This window comes from Papaver somniferum, chromosome 8 (assembly GCF_003573695.1).
Source record: "Papaver somniferum cultivar HN1 chromosome 8, ASM357369v1, whole genome shotgun sequence".
NCBI lineage: Eukaryota > Viridiplantae > Streptophyta > Magnoliopsida > Ranunculales > Papaveraceae > Papaver > Papaver somniferum.
Window position 1 is genome coordinate 165689962 of NC_039365.1, and position 19183 is coordinate 165709144.

At 34.6% G+C, this 19183-nt stretch overlaps 1 long non-coding RNA gene across 2 annotated transcripts; it reads right to left on the bottom strand.

The window, feature by feature from the left end:
* Positions 1-1538: 1538 nt before the first annotated feature.
* On the bottom strand, positions 1539-4771 carry LOC113301726. Of its 2 annotated transcripts, none has more exons than XR_003336449.1 (8): positions 4744-4771; positions 4493-4582; positions 3949-4083; positions 3212-3383; positions 2773-2919; positions 2578-2641; positions 2008-2134; positions 1539-1913 (listed from the first exon to the last, which is right to left on the bottom strand). It is a non-coding gene; the product is annotated as an uncharacterized LOC113301726 (long non-coding RNA). The 2 variants fall into 2 exon arrangements; XR_003336450.1 differs by having other exon boundaries at positions 1575-1913; positions 2013-2134.
* Positions 4772-19183: the final 14412 nt, after the last annotated feature.

Here is a 19183-nt window from a genome sequence, read left to right on the forward strand (position 1 = left end):
GACTCGATTTATTTTTAGAAGCTGTAGATACTTGGGAGTGAAGTTTCCATATCTATAAGTAGTAGTCATCTCTAGTGCTTCTCTACTACTAGTTAAATCTTATTTCTACAACTGTTCTTCTTCAACACTCTGTGAAGTAGAAACTGATTGAAGATTGATTTGATTGATCTGAAGGGAAAGAAAAAAATGGGTTTTTTGAATCAGAAAAAGGTAGAATCATCATCATCATCATCTTCATGTAAGGGTAATGGTCAGAAAAGGAAGATTTTCAAGAGCAGATCCAAGGGTATTGAGAAGAAATTGCATGAATTCAAAACTTTGTGTGGTGTTAGGGCTTTGATGTATCTTAAATCTGAGTTCAATAAGGATGGATTGGTTAGGATACTACCAGAAAACCCTAATGAATGTCAAGAGATTGTGAATGATTTCATTAATTATGATCCAAAAACAGCAGCAGGGAAAAGAAAAATGGATGTTAAAGAAGAGAATCAACAAGTGAATTGTGTAAATCAGAAGTTGAGTAATTTATCTATTGAAGAGATTCAAAGGATTGAGAGGAATTTGAACCCCGTGTTTGGTATGATTTCAGAGAGAATAAATCAGTTGATGATGGAGAAGAACAAATTTACTGATCTATCTGCAAAGGGCTGTAATGGAGATGATATGGTTATGATGAATGAACCTAAATTTAATTATGAACACTCATCATCTACGGGTTTTTCTAATTACAGTTCTGCTCTGGAGAACGACTTAGATTATGATACTAATCAATGGCTTAATCTTCCTGGTCTAACTAATACTGCTGCAGAGAAATCAGATAAGGAGAATAAATCAATGGCAAAGGGTTGTAATGAAGATGATATGGTTGTGAGGAATGAATCTCCCTCTCTTCCACTTGAACCCAAATTTGATTATCCATCTTCATCATCTATGGAAGTTTTCAATTATAATTCTGGTTTTGAGAACGAATTTGATTATGGTATTAATCAAGAGGATTGGGTTAATCTTCCTGTGCTAAGTACTGATGATGGCAATGTGTTTGAGCCTTTTCCTGACTTGTTCCAGGCTTTGAATAATTATGCAGGTAGTAGCTTTAGTGATATGATGATCAACTGCTGCTGAAGAAAAGACTAGTGCTGATGACTGCTGAGTACATTTTTGTTATCTATCTTCTATGTCGATTCGTTGAATTTGTAATGCAAGTCTCTTGCAGTGATAATTTCAGATGTGCTGTGTAATTCTTTTGATTCATGGTTCATCCAAATGATTGTATTAACTTTTTGAGTCCGACTGGAAGACAACTCCTGTGTTTGCTGCCTGCCAGATAGAGTTGCCTTATATAATGCTCAAACTTGCTTTCATCTCATGTCCATTTAGGAATTCATAGTCTATTTTTTGCTAGAATTTGTCATTCTTTTTGAGGTCGTCTAATTTTGCTGCAGAGAAGTTTGGCAACCACACAGTATCTCATTTTCCTTTTGTTTGGTCTGTATCATAATAAATGCTTATGTACCTTGACTTTTGAGAAAAATACATTCTAGGAAAAGCTTAATATTGATTGTCATTTTGCCTACTGTCTTCTGAAATTGTTTCAGTTTCACATGTTCAAATCCACAATTCATCAAACTGCACGAACGCAATAGCAAGTATATCCACACTCAGATTTCCAAACACAAGAGGCACAAGCACAAAATGTGCAATGAAGGATAACATCCTCAAAATTCCGAACACCAATATCACTCAAAATTACAATCTCATTCAGCAACGGGAATCCAGACGCCTGTGCATCTTGACAAGCACCATAATGATATGAGTGGAGATTTCTGAAATCCACCTCCTGCTACTCCTTTTTAGCACCATAGTAAATTACTATGAAAAATAGGCTGTTGGACTGGGTTTGACTTGAATACTGACTGCAAGCAAAAAAACAGATATGGATTTTAATCAAACCGTGATTAAGTAAACTAAGAGCAAAGAATTTGATAATACAAGAACTAAATTACAAACCTCACATTCAAAGATATCTTGGGTTTGTATGCCAAATCCTGTCCCCTGCCACACCACATTCTGCACACTAATTTGCAGCTGCTCTGCTCTTCTTTCTTTGGCCATAGGCACAACTACTTCTGTCTACCTAAAAAGTAAAGATATATAGACATAGCTCTTAAACTTGCCTGTATTTAAACTTGGATATAAGAGTGAGCATGCTGGTCAAACTTAGTAGCCGTTGCAAAAAAAAAAATTAACAAGAAAAATATAGCTTCATTACTAGGAATGCAGGTGCAGCCTTTTTCGGCATCCAGATTTCCATGACCAGAAAATCAAATAAATCAGAGAAATATCACAGAAAATCGGAGGAAACTACTTGCATTCCTAGAATCAACTTGTTGAACATCTTATACGAAAGTTGCGTGCGATGCCAAAAGTATGACATTCCACATGTCCAAGACAATAATAATATCAAGTATATAGCATTTAAGTTTGAATGAAAAGATAGGCGGATTTAAGTTTGAACACTGAATGAAATTTACATTTAAGATCCATTGAAATGAAAAGAACCCTTAAGTTTTAAAATACCTAATGGACAAACTTGGTGAACCCACGACTGATGCAAGGGGATGGAATGCATGGTAATACACACCTGCAAAAAACAACACCAATGAGTATCTCTATAGACTGACTTTAAATAAGACACAACTCTAGTCAAATGATAGTAAACTCCAGGTATTGTCACCATATAGTAGACCGTTAGATTAATGGTTTCAGACGTACCTCTGGGTCTCTAATTATCTCAACAAACAATGGTTGATAAGATGAAACAGACTCTTTCAAACGAACTTTCAGGCGCACTCTCTCCATCTCTTGCTGGTCTTTTTCCTCCCAGTTCTATACATCTTGGTCCCATTCATTGAGTTTCTTCTGTAAACCACACAAATGCCATATCAGAAAGTCCCCCAATAGAAACAAACCGCCACACATTTGAGCAAGTCACACGTATATAACAACTATGGCTAGTGGCTAACATTCAAATTGATGGGCCACCCATGAAATTGGTAAACAGGACATCCTTCAGCACTTTCATGAGAGTTGAAAAAGATCAGAAAGGCAATTCACACTGATGACCATGATAAGAAACTATTTACAGAGACCAGCAAGTTTCCGTTTAACTTCAGAACTACATGGCAAGAAGAAGAAGAAGAAGAGGACGAACCTGGTAGAGATGCGAATAAACCTCCACTGATGTAGTGTTTCAAGGGTTGCACCACAATGAGTACTCTACACGTGTAGAGTATTTACCCGGAAGACTGCTGAATGCCAACAGAAACTACATATTTTGGAGCACCACTTCATGAAAGTTGGAAACTGCTGAATGCCAACAGAAACTACAAGTATGAAATGATAGAAATGTTAATGGCATGGCATACACCCTAGTAATAGTTAATTCATAGTATGCCAGTGACAAGATAGCGAAGTCACTTTTGCCCCAAACTTCTCGGAAGTTGCATGCTTCATTATTCCATTTACGTTCCAATAAACATACGATGGAATTGGAGAAGTCACGGAAATAGAATCTCAACACCTCGACGGTTACTTTTACTACCTGCAAATTCTATTGGCTTTAGGTTGTGCTGTGACAAGAAAAAGTTTATTTTATAACCCAGGCAACCATAGGTGACATCAATGAATCATCTCATAGTCTACCACGGCTTCTTTTCATATTAAGCAAACACGATTGAGAAACTAAACGAAGGATTGTGTTTTTCTAGCGCAAGAACGAGTCAATCGCTTTGATCATTCAACTCAAAGTGGCCCATGGAGCTTTATAAAGTGAAATGAGAAGCTCATTAAGTACCATTAAAAAACCTTTTAAGTACCATTTCATGTCAGATACAACAGATGATGCCCACAAAATGAACAGAGGCAGAAAGTATAATTAGCTTACTATACCTGTAATATATTTGGATCTGCATCAGCTTCAACCAGTAGCTTAATGATTTATACTACCTCCTTTTCGGCTGCAAGTGATAGAGCTTTTATTCCATCTGGTCCGCCATTTCAATTTGGATCAACACCTGCACCTCCCTACACAGATAAAACAATACTTGCAAGAATAAGTTATACAGTTTATATAACAAAACCTAGAAATGGTATAATAATTATATTGAGGCACCCAAAACCACAAGCAAACACCAAACAAGAGAAACACAATCACCATAAACATTTCAATTAGATGTGCATGTATGATAAAAACACCATCACCATTTGTACACACTCCCTAAAGACCCACTGAAAAGAAATGGAACCAAGAAAAACATCGAAAGTTCCCCATTACACATCTGAATCAAGAAAAAGAAATTTAGCCTGTATTGATAAAAAAAATGAGACTGTACAAAATTCGAAAAGTGAGAGTCTGAATCATATAAACTACTCTAAAAAAATAGATGTTAAATTGGTTATAAAGTCCAACAAGAATGTAGAAAAATATTTCTACCTTCAGTAATTGCTCCGCGCATTGACAAGATTGGGAATGGATAGATGCATGAAGAGAAGTAAAAGAGAAACTATGGAAGATCAAATTTGGCTGCAAAGATAAAACAGAAAGTAGATTCAGTGATCCTCTTGCATACAGAGAAGAAAGAGAAGAGAAACTATGGAAGTAAAAGGAATGAATCTATGTTATTACTTTTTCCACATAACTCTGAATATCCAAAGGTAAGAAGAAAAGAGAAGAAGAAGAAATACCTCGGGAAATGAGAAAAGGAGGAGAGAGTTTTACCCAAAAAAAAAAAACAAAAAGAAGAAGAAAGGTGCGCCAAGGATTCGACGGTAGTAGTAGTACAATGAAGCGGAGCAGGTGGCAGCCATGAGACTAGTGGGCCATGGACTAGAGGTGTACTTATTGCACCGGAGATCGGACACGAAGGCTAGAACTTCGATAAATTAATCTTCTATAAATTAATTATTTCGTTAAAATAATAAAAAATTTCGGTCCCAACTAAGTTTGTAAAAACTAAATTTCAACTCGATAAATTAATATCTTCGTTAAAATAATAATTTTCTTCGATCCCAAGGCTATTAATTTATCGAAGTTTTACTGTAAATTTTATGGAAACATTTGGACCTAGTTTGATATTTACCCACAGAGACCACGTAACCGCAAGTGTTGGTATCCGGTTCAAAATAACTATGAATTACGCATCCCAAAATAAAAAAAACAAACGAGTCCGATAAAGCGGTAATGCTACATGTCTCAAATAGCTTCCAATTACTAGTACGAGCAAAATCAGACGAATAAAATACAAATGATGTAATATAATTCGGACATGTACCGATTTTATTTGAGATCGAAAGTCAGATCCAAACAAACAAAATATATATATTAGAAGGGGAATCCAAGTCGATGCACAAATATCCTTTATTTTGATAGGCTTCACAAATATTCTAAGCACACGATAAAAATGTTCCTCTTCATCCCTAAGCCCATCAGGGATCCATTAAGGTCCATTAAGGTTTTTATTTATTCCAAATTTGCCCACTTATTTATCGTTTTTATCTATCCCTACTTACTTCCCCTTCTTCTTTTTCATTTCTGATTAGCAGCGAACCATCTATCTCCATTGCTCCACCACCACCACCACCAGCATCCCCATCGTCACCACCTCTGCAAATACTCCCATCTTTGCCGCCGACAATCGAGAAGTATCAAAAACAGATGAAACCTTCTTCTTCTTCTATAATTGATTTTTAAAAACAGATCCAAAGAAATCGACATCTGATTTTTTTTAGGTTTTGAAATCAAGTTTTGAGCAAAGTCTGCGAATGATTGGTGGTCGTTGTTGGCATTGAAGATGGTGATGTGATTCGATTTCAATTCGATTAAGAAAAGGGGATCTGAGAGCTGTTACGATAACATCAATTCGAGACAGTGTATCTGATGGGTTTAATGGGCGATTGATTCGAGACAGTGTATTAGAGAGTCTTGTACGGTAGCTTTGAAGTCGTCAAACCTTTGTCTAATTTAACTGATATTATGTATTTGTTTACAGATGAAAAAAAACGCAAGACGCAATGAAGAAGAAAAAATCACAAATGTTGGTGTTGCCCGAGGGGAAAAAGCACTTTAAGAAAAATGGTGAAGTTTTATTGAGAAGAGAAAAAGAAAGCGTAAGGTAAGGCTAGAAAAAATCACAAATTGTATGCGTTATACTTATTTAGCTTAAAGATCGTATATGAAACTTACTGCTCACATCAGCTTAGAAGAAAACCTAGCAATCGGATATTTCAGTAAGGAAAGCTGTAATTCCCACCATTTTGGAGTCGTGTGTTTGGAACCATCAATGACAAATATTTAGGTCTGCTCTTGTATATTTAGATCTCAGTATGTTTTGCAATCTGGTTGGTGGTGGTAAAATTAAGACCTGAAGTTAACCACCTCCCGTCTTGGTTGTGTATATTGTCCTCCAGGCTTCAACTTTATTCATGTTGTGTTTAATTTGTCTACATGAATCCTTGCTTTGTCATTCTTCATTTTTTATGGGATCAATTATAGTAGTTGATCCCATAAATGGATTAACTCATGTTGCTGACACCATTTTTTATGGGATCAACTCATATTATTGATTGCATTTCCTTCGATTAGTATATTATGCTTGTACTTTAAATGCTTGGATTTTATAGATGTAAATTCTTCAAATGTTGAATTTGTGGTGCAATGGTAGCATGACTGACTCCATATCAGATGATGCGTGTTCGACTCACGCCAAGTTCACTCATTCGTATGTCAATTTTTCGTATCAAACTTTGGTTATTACCTCCATTTACATGGATCAACTTTCATTGTTGATCCCCTAAATTGGATAAACTTCTACTGTTGATCCTTCTTTTTTTGGATCAACTATTGTTGTTGATCCCCTAAATTGGATCAACTTCTACTGCTGATTCTATTTTTATTTGGATCAACTATTGTTGTTGATACAAAAATATCTAAATCAGTGGTGGTGGCGGCGGCGATGGAGGTGGTGGTGGCGGCGGTGGTGACGATGGTGGATTGGTGGCGGCGTCAATGGTGGTGGCGGTGGACTAGAGGTGGTGGCGGTGACGGCAGACTAGTGGTGGTGGTGGTGACGGCGGCGGCGGACTAGTGGCGGTGGTGGTGGTGGTGGAGGCGACGACGACGAACTAGTGGTGGTGTAATGATGGTGTTGGAAAATTAGTGGCAGTGGCGGTTGGTAGGTGGTGGTCGTTGAACGGTGATGGTGGAATGGTAGTTGAATGTTGGTGGTGGTGGTGTTAGTGGTGATGGAATGGTGGTGGTGGTGCGGGTGAAGTGGTAGAGGAAGAAATTTGTTCCATTTTGAAATAAAAAAAATATTATATGGATAAAATTATTAAAAAATAGGGATATATTTATTTTTGTATAAGGATATATTTGTAGGATGTTAAAACTAGGGACATATAATTAACATGCCCATTATAAAAGGAGTGCCAGTCATTTTACTTCTTTTATGATTGTATTATGAATATTTTCTTAGTTTCTGTAAACGAATAACATCTTTCTATTCAAGATTGCAGGGAAGATTTACGAAAAAGAAACACAACACGTACAATCAAAGAAAGGTAAGCCTTGAAAGATAATACTTTTACTTATGGTGACAAAATACTACATATTTCCATGCTAGGAAAATTTTAAGGTGAAGGGGGAATCATATAAATTTTCTTCAAAACTCCCTGAGCATTTGGTGTAAGGGGAGAGATGAGATTGAGGTTATGTTAAATAGTCATCTCTTCTCATCCGGGTGCTACTTATACTATTGGATTTGATTTTTCTTTATATCATTACATCAATTACTAAGGAAAAAAAGTACTTGGATAGGAGGGGAGGTGCGGTGTGGGGCTACAAGTGAAGATAAAAACACATATCAAGAAAGATAGGAAGATATGACTTCCCAGAATTTTACAAAGACCAACAAAGGTTCACTTACAAGATTATACTCAAGTATCTCAATTGACCAATCCCTACTCATATGACCGGGAAGAATGAGCCTCGTCAGAACTATCCAATCAATGTTAAATAGAAAGATTCTCCAAATTCGACTTCTAATTACAAGGAAATACATAATTAGATGGTCACCGACTAACTCTGGCATTTTCCACCAAGTCCGCTTATAACAGTCCCTTGATTGATGAGGGTATTGTATCTCCTCAAGAACAAAAGCAATGGCTCGGAATTTGGTACATGAATGTCCGACTCAAACAAACAAAAAAATCGTTAGTTGAAAATGCATTCACAACACGATGCCTTTTAAGAACTTATACGTATTTAATGGGCATCATGCCTGATGATATGTGTCTCTATGTGGTTTTCCATGTAAACTTTTTGATCAATTGTTTTATCATTTATTATTTTACAGAGCAGTTTAGTTTGGTTTATGTTCTCAGGATCTTTTCATTCTCTTTGGTTTTTAAAGCCTTAGAAAATGGATTATACATTGATTATATGTAAAACCAACAAAAGATACGATTGATACTGAAAAGCTGCCGGATGTTGTTGTACTTTGGAAGGTTTCGAAAGCTAGGTACGGAACTAGTAATAATTTAAAAAGAATGTTCGATTTATGTTATTCATCATAACGAGCTTCAACCAGATACTTTAAACCAAACCCAACAACTATATAAGCACTACCCATTCTTTTTCATCTGGAATATGTTCTACTTAGGATATTTTCACTCATTCACTTTTAGTGATTAATTCAGAGTATGCTAATTAATTTTTACGGATGCTTTTCTGGGGAAGAATTTTTCTCTTACATGTTGTGAAATCGTCTCATATAGATCAAGTGGAGACTTCGAAACAACCAGATGTTAGATCACAAATGAGACTTCAATGCAATTGCCTGGGGTACTCAACAACAACTAAGAAATCTTATCTTTGTTTCAAACAATTTTTCTTTAGTGTAAGTTGTTAAATAAAAAGCTTCTATTATAAAGTGGCCACAATTTTCTTATATAAATACTTGTAAAATCGCTTTTTCTTCTTTTCGAAAAATATTTTATAAGTATATGCAAATGGAAACCTCAATATGGTGGCAGATGTTTTACCAATGCTAGCTAATAACTCATGAATATGTTGTTCATGAGCCTCGTTATACTATCTTAGGAAAAAAAAATCCTTTTTATAAGTTATAGTTTGTTAATGTAATCGATTTTATTAAAAAAAAATTAATAATAAATAAATAAGAGAGAAAAAAAGAAAGAGGTATTCTTAGAGAGGCATGTCTAGGTTCCCGAAGATTTTAATAATATGCATGTTTCTCAATTGTTTTCCCCCATACACTTGTATCGCACATGTAAATTCCTAATATTTCGGTGTTGGAACCAGCAAGGGGTTTCCACATATGTTCTTTTATGTATAGTTGCAAATTCGTAATAACTTACATATGTTACTACGTACATTCACAACAACCATTATTTGTTGCGAACTTTTACAAACTAATATCTTTTGTTTCAAATTCGCAATGACATCTTAGTCGTTGAAAACTTTTGTTGCTAAAATCCATATTTGGTGTAGTGGCACTATGGAAAACTATTTCTTTTGGCTTTGAACACATTGTATCCAAGGCACAAGGAAAATATTATTATGGTTTCTTATTTCTACCCAAATCTAAAAAATAGTATGAGAGCAATATTCGATTGAACCCACAAATTTTGCTATCTCAATCTTGTTGTCAATGTTAGTTGATCAAATCTATATCTTGATTTATAGTTGAAAATGCGGGAATACCAAAATACACCACCAACGTTTTTTTAGGAAACTTGTGTGGATAAACTCAAATACAATTCCGAGAACTACAACTTAATGAATCTTAATCAGGAATTATATGAAGAGTTTATATCTCTTACTCTCACAATCAATATGTATTCGGAAACAAGTCTGTGAACCTGATTATACCGTCAGAGTTCTTGGACAATTCCAAAAATCAATATCCAAGATCAATCAAGTCATATCCAACAATTACGATGGAGTATCTACTTTGATTGATTTACGTACAACCTGTGATATTTCAATTATAAAGAAAAACAAAATAATGCTGAAATAGAAATAACACAGACACCAAATTTTTTGTTAACAAGGAAACCGCAAATGCAGAAAAACTCCGGGACTTTGTCCAAATTCGAACACCAAACTGTATTAAGCCTCTACAGACTTCAGCCTACCATCAAAACTTCCCAGTAGAATGTAGTTGAGACCGAATATACCGTCACAGAGATTCCCTTAGCCGACGTCCTTTACATCCTATATGTGATTTCAACCAATCTGCCTCCCACAAATAAGCCTATATGTGATTTGTATTTTGATCAAAGATCATGGTGAAATAGGAAATCGATTGCAATAGACAGAGTCTAGCAAACCTCAAAATCTGGAACTTAGGACTCCCAAACAGCATCCTAGATTAATTCACCTCAATATTCCTACTCCGATTTCAACAAAGAATCGTTATTAAGGAATATACATGTGGAATCACAAAGTCCGAGATGAAGAACTTTACGACTTCTATCTATCTTGCATATTGGAGCTAAAGGTTCAATAATCAGTAGCAAGATCAGGATATACAAACTATCAAGATAAAGATAGTGGGACCTGGCTTCACGAATCCCTAGGTGAAGTTTTTTTAGTTGTTAAACCCAAAAAGGTTTAAATAAGAGAATGACTCTAGTTTACAACTAGGACACATAAGAACATTGTCGGGGATTCAGAGATCACAGTTGCTTGATGTTCTCCTTACATAAATTTTCAAGATCAAGGTTGCTATAGATTTAAGCTAAGGTAGCTTTGGAGTCAAGTAATCGATATTCACCGTTATATGAAAACTTGAATTAAGACTAACGTAACAGAATATACACTCTGGTTAGGATGAACCGTAACCGAACCATGTACAATGACTTGCTCATTAAAGGTAAGTCTAAACTATCCAGGCGAGTTATAAACTTAAGCATTTTCATATAACATTTTAAGACTTTAATCTTTAGTCACAACCATAGGTTATAATGTGATCAATTATATCTAGACAATGTTTTTAGAGGGTTTTTCAAATGCCTGTTATCTCATAGAAATAATTTTTATGCATCTGAAAATATTCGACAAGGTAAGTACGTGTATTGTATTTCTGTCCCTGAGTATTTTTATCATAGTACGTGTACTGAGTTTGTATACCCTTAAGACAAAAACGGTTTCAGGAGTCAACAAATATTTCCCGGTTTGCATACTGGGTATGCGTACCATCCTGGTTCACGAGTCAACAAATCTTTTCTGGTTTGCATACCAGGTATGCGTACCATCCTGGTTCACGATTCAACAGACTTTTTCAGGTGTGCATACCAGGTATACTTACCAAAAGTTATTGTCGAACTATAACTATGCCGGTACGTGTACTGAGTACATGTAATGCGACTGCGAACCTATAATAGTTGTGCCATTATGTGAACTGGTATGCATACTGTCCTGTATCCAAGTTTATAATAGTTTTATATTTCTCTAATAATCAATTTGAAACATTCCCGAATAACACCAATGACACATATCACTATTCCAGGATATTTTCAAATGATTAAATCTTGAATCATAATTTTTTTTATAAATAATAAATTGTTCTTAGCCAAATTCATCAAGTATGAACAAATGTTCTTAAGCTTAGTCAACATATTTCGAGAACGATTAACGAGATAAAATTGACTTGAAATTTATGTTATGCATGTAATGTCCTATTTAGTCATACGATATTATCTCATAGATAGAAAGGTGAAAACTTGAGAACAATCTCCACCTACCTTTTGTTGATAAAGTTATCCAAAATCTTAGGTTGATATTCGCCTTCAAACGATAGAATGCAGTGATGTCTGGTACTCAACTACACACCTTTATCATAATCTGAGACTTGACTAAATGTAGACTAGAAATCAAGATATAGTTTTGATCAACTAAATTTGACAACAAGCTAGCAATACTTGTGAGTTCGACCGAGCAATACTCTAACAATCTCCCCCTTTGGTGAAAAATCTATCAATACATACGTATTAAAAGCTTCAAAACTCTAGTATCCATCAAGCTTGATTTCTTTGGTTCTCCAACTTCTTGAATTCTTCGTTACTTCAAGTTGCAACGATTTTGAACGTGTTCAACTTAGCATCGTTGTTGTTAAAGATATATAGCGATAACAGCTTCGAAAACAAATATTCTCAATCGTCGTTATATAAAAACATTGTATTATTATCTTCTCCAAAGTTCAATTGAATCACAACTTCGAAGTAATACTATGGTGATATGTTTCTCCCGCTTAGTCAATACTTACATCATTTGCATAATAGGTGATACCTGTAGATGTTGATTCACTCCCCCTTACATAATAATCCGTAAACCATACATATGTAGTGCAAAATTAATATTTAATACTCCCCCTTTTTGTCAATAAAAATTGGCAAAGGTACGAAAACAATGGGATCGTAATGAATCCAATCAAAAGATGCTTCAAGACTTAAAAGGAACATATATCAACTTTAATTTAGATGATATCACAGAGTATAAAATACTTAGCGTCCCATCTAACGTATTTAAGATACAAGCATCCCCTTTGTATTCCACATCCATTTTCCCTACAAATATATAGTAATTAAGCACAAGTTCAATGAAGAACTATCCCCTATTTGATGCCATTCCCAAGAGAACAACATGAGTGACCTTACTTTAATGAAAAAGAATGGTTTTGTCCGACATTAACAAATTATATGAATTTGTATCCTAAACATCGACATAAATTAATCTCAATGCCAGTTACGAACAAGGAAAAAATTTAATCGATATAACTCAACGTAAGAAAATCTCACGGAGTTTGATAATATAGTAATTACACAAGAGTGTGACCACGATTAGATCAATATTACGAGAAATTCACACAAAGTTTGTTCCAGTTTTAGTTCATAAAACATAATAGATTTAACTTTTGAGCATATATGAGATATCAGTTCAATTCACATAATGTAAAGAACACATATATCTCATAAGACTTTGAAATGCATAAAACCAGCAATGATTAAATACTGCAAGTTCAACTTCCAAAAACTCTATAATTTAAATAAATAAATCTAAAAACATGCAAGATGAAAATCGTTGGAAATAGCTTGTGTACTCACAATATATGCTATACCAAACCCTAGTTATCCTTCTTGAATATAAAAATTGAAAACGCGGAGGTACCAAAATACACCACAACTTTTTCTTTGGAAACCTGTATGGACAAAATCTAAATATAATATAGAGATTTCAAATGAATCTCAATCAAGAAATAATGTTCAGAGTTATATCTCTTTCTCCCACAATCAGAAAGTTTACAAAGACTAGCTAGTCCGTGAACCTGATTTACGTGTGAGAGTTCTTGGACGATTCTAAATAATATATCAAGTCGTAATCAACAAACAAGGATGGAAGTATCTATTTTCATTGATTTACGTACAACCTGTGATATTTCAATTATAAAGATAAACAATATAATACGCAAAAGAAATAACACAAATAGTAGAATTTTTTTTAACGAGGAAACTGCAAATGCAGAAAAACCCCGACACCTAGTCCAGACTTGAACACCAAACTGTATTAAACCACTACAAACACTAGCCTACTACAAATAACTTACAACTGTAATGTAGTTGAGACCGAATTAAAACCTCACAATAATTCAGTTACAATCGGGATCTTTGGCCCTCTGAATTCCAGCAGGGCGCTGCGCAAATAATTCCCTTAACTGACGTCCTTTATTCGCATCAAAAGTATTAAACCCGTGGAATCACAAAGTCTGAGACGAAGAGAACTTTGAGATTTCTATCTATCTTGTTTGAGTAAGTAGCTCAAGAATGAAAACAAGATCATGATACTCGAATCATAAAGAAAAGGATAGTTGGACATGGCTTCACGAATCCCTAGGTTAGTATTTTTGGCCGCTAAACCCTAGAATTGTTCTTGGGAGAGGACGACTCTAGTTAACAACTAGGACACACAAAGAATAATGTCAGGGATTCAAAAATCACAGTTGTTTGAGGTTATCCCTTATATAGACTTTCAAAGTATAAGTTGTTTTAGGTTTAAGATAAGATATCTTAAGAACCAAGCAAGCAATATCCACCTTTAGACGAATCTTTGAAATGAGATTAACATACTAAGATATACACTCTAGTTAAGATGAATTGTAACCTAATCGTGTAAAAAGACATTATTCATGGACGGTTAGCCAAGACTAGCCGATTGAACCATAAACTTAATCATCTTCATATAACACTTAATACTTCAAGATTGAGTCACAATCATAGATTATAATGTGATCAACCATGTCTATATAGTGTTTATAGAGATTTATTCAAATGCCAATTATCTCACAGAAATAATTTTTTTGCATCTGAAAATATTTGATAGGGCAAGTATGTGTATCAGGTACGTGTATTCAACCTTGTTCGTGACTACTTTTGTCATGGTACATGTGCCAGGTGTGTGCACCCTTAAGAAAAAAATGGGTTCGAAAACTCACAGAACTTTTCCGATTTGGTACCGGGCATGGATACCTCATCGGTTTCAGAACCAACAGTTCATTTTTGGTATACATACTAGGTATGCATACCATTCCTAGTTCATGAGAAAAATCTTTTTTATGGTATAAATACCGGGTACGCGTCCCAAAAAGTTGTTGTCGACTATTGCTACGTCGGTATGTGTACTGGGTACATGTACTGCGTCTCCGACCTATGACAGTTTTCCCAGTATGTGAAACTGGTATGCATACTGTCTTGTATCTAGATTTACAATAGTTATATATTTCTCTCTAAATCAATTCGATACATTCCCAATAACATCAATGACAAATATCACTTTTCCAGGCTATTTTCGAATGATAATATTGAATCACGATTTAGATTATGAACAATGAATCGTTCTTAACCAAAATTCATCAAGTACGAACAAATGTTCATCAAGCTTAGTCATATATTTCTAGAACTACTTACCAAGATAAACTTGACTCAAAATTCTTGATATACTTGCAATTGTCTAATTAGTCATGCGACAACGTCTAATAGATAAAAAGATGAATCTAACTTGGGAAATATTTGGTTCATTCTTCACTTACCTTTTGTTGAAGAAGTTTTGCAAAAGATTCGGTTGATCTTCGTATCCAAACGGTAGAATGCAGTGATGTATGATTCTCGATACATACTTCTATCCTAATCCGAGACTTGACTAATTGCATATTAGAAATCAAGATATAATTTTGATCAACTAAATTTGATAACAAGATTGATATAACAACACTTGTGAGTTCGACAGAGCAATGCTCTAACAAGAATAAATTCTCACAAAAGGAAAACAAAATAAGGAAAACTATAACTCGTATGTAGTCAGCGACTTGAGTTTTGAGAGAAACAAGATCATCAGTCGCTTTTCCCAACTCTGTTTTAAGGAGCTCAAGATCCCTTTTAGCTGTAGATAATTGGTCGAACACAACTCCAAAGTATCTAATAAGATTTCTTACCATACCGGTGGACATCGGAACCGGTTTTTTTCCAGCATGTTCTTGAGAAAAGTAACAGGATATGGTGAAAGGATTATATTGAAATTCAACAATACTTAAAATTCCTTTGGTACCACCATCCTCCATCTTCTTGTTATCTTTCTTTATACTGTTTGGAATCTTAGAAGCATCCATAGATTGTGATAGTTCACGAGTTATACCAGCAATTGTATATCTTCAAAGGTAGGCGTACCTTGAGTATATATATATATATATATATATATATATGTATATCTTCCACATTTTCTAGGTCAAGAAAACTAAAGGAAGAGAGATACTTTTATAGAATCTTTTGAAGAGTATTAACTCATTACTTAGATTACTTAGATCGGTCATGGGACCCACACGGTTTAGAGTTCGTGAGTTCATTGAGTTTGTGACCAAGTTAATTCCCAAGAAAGTTCATATATACAACATCAACATTGTTCTTAGCTCAATATATGGGGATTTCGATCACAAGAGTTAGTTTATATTCACATCATGACATTTGATGTGACTGTATCAAGAAAAAGCCCTATAGTAGTGTTTAGAACCATGTTTTTGCACAAGATTAAATTTACATAAAAAAAGATACATCATATATTAAGAAGGAAAAAATTTTCTTTATGGAACAAGTTATGCATCCTCCTTTCAATTATTACATGAGGAAGCATTGTATGCAACAATCAAGTTATGTCATGATAACCATCCAACAAAGGCCCATCATGAACAACAAGAATTTTTGGTATACTTAATTTCTTGCTTTGTACTTGTGATATCTTTAATACAGTTTTCCTTAGGTGAGCTACTGAGGGATACAAAACTTGAATTATTACATGTATATAGCCTTTTCCTTGTCCTTTTAATGCCTCGTCTTAATCGGTTAATCTGCGTTTTGAGTTCAGAAATCTTACGATCAACTCTTTTCTGAAGGTTTGTAACTATGTGGTTATGAGTTTCTGGGAAAAATTTCTTCGGATTGAAGTTATCTTTCTTTTTCCCATATAATTTGAGAGTTGCAACACAATTAATAATTTGGTGCAAGGACTTTTGTAAAACAGAAATCCTATCTCCTTTAGTTACTGATGAACAATCTTTTGAGAAACTTTTCGTATGAAAACAAGGTTCCATACTAGATATAAAGTTCTCTTTTATAATTATTCCTGCATGGTTTCATAAGACCATCTTGTTTACATTGGAAAGATTTTCTACGAGATCTAACAGGATCAAATTTACTTTTCCTCTCTGTACTGGATTTACTTCTAAAGGTACTTGAAACCATTTCTCCGACATGCTGAGAAGCATAAGGATTTGTGTTTTCTAGAGAGTTTTCTGGAAAGCATACTGAGTTATTTCTTACTTGACCACATGGTGGTTTTAGTCTAGACAAATCCTTTTCCAAGTTTTCAATCGTTTAAAGTGTTTGTATTAGATCATTCATTGATTCATTAAGTTTTTTCTTCAAGAGCTTTTTTATTTCATTACTTTCCTCGAGTCTTTTTTTAAGAAAAACATTGCTTCTCTCTTTTGATTGAAGTAGTTCTTCAAGAAGATTAACTTTGCCGTGAAGAAATGATTTGGAGCACCTTTCGTAGTCAGAGTCCTTGATTGCACATACAGTTTTAACTACATGTTTATCATGACAGTTAATGAACCTGTTGTGCAACTGTCTTCTCAGAAGGTTTCATAAACTACTCGGTTGTATACACAGGAGAGGTGTATTGATGAATAATGAAACATCATTCCTCGTGTTGTTTTTTTATTCTAGGAAGTACGTACAATGAGTCTTTCCATGATAAATTGAAAACCATACTTTGACTCATTGGTTACAGGTTTAATCACTTACAAACACAATTAAGTTTTCTGTGGTTGCCCGCTCCACTACCAATTGAAAATTCGGGGGTACCAAATACACCACCAACTTTTTTGTAGGCAACCTGTATGGACTAAACTCAAATATAATTTTGAGAGTTATAACTTAATGAATCTCAATCAGGAATTATACGAAGAGTTTATATCTCTTACTCTCACAATCAATATGTATTCAGAAACAAGTCTGTGAACCTGATTATACCGTAAGAGTTCTTGGACGATTCCAAAGATCAATAAAGTCGTAAAAATCATGATGGACGTATCTACTTTGATTTATTTACGTACAACCTGTGATATTTCAATTATAAAGATAAAAAATATATTGTTGAAATAGAGATAACACAGATACCAGAAATATTGTTAAAGTGGAAACCGCAAATGCAGAAAAACCCCTGGACCTTGTACAGATTTGAATACCAAACTGTATTAAGCCTCTACAGAATATAACCTACTATCAAAACTTCATAGTGGAATGTAGTTGAGATTAAATCTGTCGTCGCAACGATTTTGTTACAGTCGCGCTTCTTAGGCTTCTTGAATTTCACAAGACTCTGCGCAATCGATTCCCTAACATTTGCTTCAACTCAATTGAATAATTTCAACCAATTTACCTATCAAAGTTAAGACTATACGTAATTTCTGTTTTGATCAAAGATCAAGGTGAAATAGGAAATCAGTTGCAATAGACAAAGTCTAGCAAACCTCAAAATACGGTACTTACGACTCCCAAAAAGCAGCCTATATTATCATTCACCTCACAAGTAATTCCTACTCCGATTTCAACGAAGAATCGTTATTGTGGAATATACCTTTGGAATCACAAAGTCTGAGACGAAGAACTTTGCGATTTCTATCTATTTTTCCTGTTTGAGCTAAAGGCTCAACAATCAGTAGCAAGATTAGGGTACACAAACTATCAAGATAAAGATAGTTGGACCTGGATTCACGAATCCCTGGGTAAAGTATTTTTATTCACAACCTAAAAAGGTTTAAAGGAGATGACGACTCTAATTAACAACTAGGACACACAAGAATAGTGTCAGGGATTCAAAGATCACAGTTGAATGAGGTTCTCCTTATATAGACTTTTAAGATCAAGGTTGCTATAGATTTAAGCTAAGGTAGTTTTGGAATCAAGCAATCGATATTCACTGTTAGATGAAAACTGGACTTGAGATTAACATAACAAAATATAAACTCTGGTTAGGATGAACCGTAACCGAACCATGTATAATGACTTGTTCCTGAAAGGTTAGTCCAAACTAGCTAGACGAACTATAAGCTTAACCATTTTCATATAGCATTTGAAGAATTTAATCTTTAGTCACAACCATAGGTTATAATGTGATCAATTATATCTAGATAGTGTTTTTAGAGAGTTCTTCAAATGCCTATTTTCTCATAGAAATAATACTGATGCATCTGAAAATATTCGACATGGTAAGTGCGTGTACCTGGTACGTGTACTATATTTTTGTTCATGAGTATTTTTTTTCATAGTACGTGTACCATGTTTGTATACCCTTAAGAAAAAAACGGGCTCAGGAGTCAACAAATTTTTTCCTGTTTCCATACTGGGTAAGAGTACCATCCTGGTTCAGGATTCAACATATCTTTTCTTGTGTTGTAAACTAGGTATGCGTACGATCCAGGTTCTAGAGTCAACTGACTTTTTAAGGTCTGCATACCAGGTATGCTTACCAGGAGTCGTTGCCAAACTATATCTA